Below are 4,530 nucleotides of genomic sequence, written 5' to 3'. Positions count from 1 at the left end.
GGGGGGGGGGGGAGGGGAAAGGGGGGGCCAAGTGACTTGCCCAGGGTCACACAGCTGGGAAGTGTCTGAGGCCAGATTTGAACCTAGGACCTCCCATCTCTAGGCCTTTCTCTTAATCCACTGAGCTACCCAGCTGCCCTCAGCAAAACCTTATTGACTCCATGTTAGTTAAAACTTGGCTAGAATATCACTTAGATATGGCCTTTCTCTCATTCTAGTAATTAGTACAGTCCCTGGCATATGTTGTTGTTGCACGGTGTCCAACTCTTCATGACCCCATGGGCCATAGCACACCAGAACTCTCTCTGGGGTTTTCTTGGTAAAGATACTAGAATGGTTTACCATATCCTTCTCTAGTGGATTAATGCAAAAAGTTAAGTGACTTGCCCAGAGTCACACAGCTAGTGAGAATCCAAGGCAGATTTGAATTCAGGTCTTCCTGACTCCAAGCCTAGCTTTCTCTCTACTGGCAGCGACGTAGCTGCCTTACCTGGCATATAGCAGGTGCTTAATAAAAGCTTGTTGATGGGCTGATAGCCCTCATGCAGCTAGCACTGGATATCCTTTCTGGGTTGCAGTCCTGACCCTCCCAGACTTTCTCTACTATGCCCCAGAAACCTGTGTTTCTAGGAAGCTCATTCTAGTCCTGGACTTCATACAGTGGAAGCACCCTCTGTCTTAGCCCTGTGGCTCCTCCCTATGATTGCCCAGTTCCCTCCAGAATCTACATTTGAAGGAAGCCACCTGGCTCCCCATGTCTTTATTTCTTCCCAGACTTCAGAACCTGGTACGGCATCGCATCAGCATTTCATAGACATTTTGTTCCCAATCATAAGAGATCTGCAGTCAAATTTTGCCTCTGATAACATGCTGATTGTGTGTTTCTGGGCAAATCACAAAAGCACTCAGTCCTCTGGGCAACTTTCTTTTCAAAATAATTATTAACTTTTATTTTGTACTGAACAAATATGAAATAAAATAGTCATTTCCTTATTTTGTCTTCAAACCCTTACCTTCTGTCTTAGTATCAATGCTAAGACAGAAAAATAGCCAGGACTAGGCAAAAGTGACTTGTCCAGGGTCATACAGCTAGAAAGTACCCAAAGTTAAATTTGAACCCAGGACCTCATGACACCAGGCCTGATGCTTTATCTACTGTGCTACCTGGCTGCCCCATGTCATTTCCTTATATACAGCAGAACAGAAAAAGTGGTTTGGACATAAAATTGTTCATCTCAAATACATACAACTTGCTTTTCTTTTAAAGCATATAAGAAATTCAGCCTGGAGATGTCAAAATTGTCCTGCTTGAAGGTGGTATTTTTTGGCCCTTTCTTCTGTTCTCTTTTGAACACTTAAAGTGTCTCAATTACTTTCTTTTCTTTTTGCTGCCCTTTTCAATCTTTTTTATCCTCCCATACTACTCCCAACTGAGGAAAACAAACAAATAAATCTAGGTCTCTTTCTAAAACTATAAATTGCAGATATACTGCAATCTATATATGTATTTATGCTCCTTATCTATAAGTTCCCTATGCCAAGGAAATCCTATTTCCAATCCCTAGCCTCTAATGAATTAAATGATTCATTATTATTATAAATTATATTAAATTTTACAGGGTTTTGTTTCACAATGAAGTAATTATTTGTTCATGTTATTTTCCTCTGATGCCTCATCCTGGTGTGGAGATGACTTTGGGTTTTCAGGGATAAACCAGAACTCAAGGGAACAGGCTTCTGATGTTATGCTAAGCTGGAAGGACTTTGGGCATTGGCCCAGCACCAGGCTGTGCCCTTGGAGGACCAGCCTAGTTTATTGTGGGGAGAAGCTTGGGCCCCAAATGATTTGATTTAATGCAAATAAACATTAAAATCTTTAAACCAAACAAGCAACATTTACTTGCTCTAATAAATCAGTCAGGCATACAGTTTGGTAGCAAAGATGTTTATTTCCATTGAGAGAAACATTGAGAAAAACAAAAATCTGGGGCATTGGATAGACCCAAGGACCCCACCTCCTCAAGAGACTGGAGGAGGGTACAGGCTTTTATACAGTGTTTCAAGAAAAGGGGAAAGGGGATAATTGGGCAACATGGGTAACTTCTACCCATTGCAAGAAATAGACTGTCAGTCTTTTGGGATGTATTAGGATGTAATTTCAATAAGAGAGAAAAAATGCATGAGCACTATTCAGGACACATTGACCTTTTGGGGCTGGAACCATGCAAAGCCACTTTAAGGCATACATCCCCACTCCATGCTCTTGATGTTCTAAAGCAATTTTAAACATCACAAAAGCCATTAGAAACTTCTTAACCCCTGACATTTCACATTAAGGACCTGCTGTCTGCAATTCTCTGTGCTTGAGGCTGGGGGGAAGAGAACAGACAAAAAGGACAAAGTCCCTACTTTCAAGGAACTTGAACTTTACCCTTTATTTCTGCCTTTAGGAATCATAGGATATTTGACCATGGGTTAGCTAGTCCAGCTGCCCACATTTATAGATAAGGAAACTGAAGCTCAGGAAGGTAAAGTCTACCAAATCTACCTCATTATCTTTCAACATGCTCCTGCCCACTTTTTTTTAAACCCCTACCTCAAAGAGCAGAAAGGGCTAAGCAATTGGGGGTTAAATGATTTGCCCAGGGTCACACAGCTAGGAAGTGTTTGAGAACAGATTAGCCCCAGGAATTCCTGTCTCCAGACCTGGCTATCTATTTTTAAAAGAATATATAAATATAAGTTAATCTATGAGAAACCAGTAGATGTTTTGGGCAGCTACCCATTGTATTATTAAATCTCTAGCTATTAAATTGCCCTCTAAACCTGCATTCCTTCACAAGATATCCAACTTTATTGCATTAGTAACACCTCCTAGGCCCTTGGTATCTAGTATTTACACTGGCAGTACTTCTGTAGTTGTTATTATTACTTTTCCTCTCAGACGCTCTCAATGTAGCCACTGCCTTAATTTCATTGATCTCCTTTTCACTGGCCTTACTGTTAGCCTGCCTAAGTTGTTTCTTGAGACTATCTATTATTGCATCCTTCTCATCATTTATCTTATCTTTCTCCTGGGCAAAAACATAGGTAGCCTTTTGTTTAAGTTCATTCAGGCTAAAGAGTTCCCAATCAGGACAATTTTCACTGAAAAATTTCCTTACTTGGGAAACAGCATTCTTAACAAAAAGGTGTTTGACATGTTCTATGGTGGTATCATCTATTCTCAAGCCTAAATAAACTTCCACAGCTACAATAATTCGGTCGAGAAAGGTAGCAGGTGTCTCCTGACTTGTTTGCCTGACCTTCTCAAACTTAGACCATGGATTTGGGCATCTTGAGTTCTTTTCTTTTCTTTTCTTTTTTTTAAACCCTTACTTTCCATCTTGGAGTCAATACTGTGTACTCCTCAATGAACTTTTGGTGGTCATGCTTGGACATCAACTCTCCTAGGATAAACCAAAAATCTGCAAAATCCAGGTCATAGGTCTTAATAAATGACCACAAGATTTTTACAAATTTCCCAGGGTCATCATAGTATTTGGGCACTTTTCGCTTGATAGCCTCAACATCCTCAGCTCTGAAACGGGTATGCTGTTTTATGTGGAAAATACCATCGTCTCTTACTATCGGAAGATCTCGTAGCAGAAAATGATTAATTGGGGTATCACTGTTACTCTGGGCTTTTAGTTCTTTCTCTGCCCTAGTATCCTCAGAAACCTTAATATCATCATCTATCTTTGTGTCACCTGAATACTGTGCACAACCATAGCCAGTGTCCAGAAATCTATTTTGTTTTATATACATCTCCATATTGTCAATTTTTATCTGTAACAGCCTCATCATCGACTTTATTTCTGAATCCTTACACCATCAATTAAGTAATACCTTAACAGTATACACCATACACTTCAGTAACCATCTCATTCTGTACAGTATGTAATAACATAAGAGTAGCACTGGTGTATGTGCCACCACATCCAGTAAAGTTATTTCCCATACCGGTCTTATTGCTTTAAAACCCAACAACAATTCAATATACTTCGGTATACCACAAAACACCAGGTAAGGAATAAAATAAACCATCCTCCTCATATAATAAACACACAGATCCACAATTTCCTTTATAATAATTGTTACTACTAATGGAGTTACACTAATAGTATTATTATAATAGTAATAAGTCACAGTGGATTGGCTTATACTATGGGTTTACAACAAGATTTTAACAATAACAATCACAAAACAAAAAAGCAGGGAAGAAAAAACAACAAACAGCAAAGAAAAACCCTGAAAACAAGTTAAAACCCTTCAGGGAAAAGTTTTAAATGTTCAGGAACCTTGTGAGAGCCTTATAAGTGTTTCTCAATGAGCCCAGTAGTATAGTAGTCTTTACTGATTGGGTTAGAATGTTCAGAGCTCCAGCACTTCCAGTGCTGCCTGAGTGTCCCAGAGGTAACTTCCTGTTCTCCTCTTAACCCACCATATGGGGTAGCCAACTTTTAAAAGAATATATAAATATAAGTTAAT

Source organism: Gracilinanus agilis, chromosome 4 (genome assembly GCF_016433145.1).
Source record: "Gracilinanus agilis isolate LMUSP501 chromosome 4, AgileGrace, whole genome shotgun sequence".
NCBI classification, from domain to species: Eukaryota; Metazoa; Chordata; class Mammalia; order Didelphimorphia; family Didelphidae; genus Gracilinanus; species Gracilinanus agilis.
The sequence above is the reverse complement of the archived record's forward strand: the minus strand, read 5'-3'. Positions refer to the sequence as shown.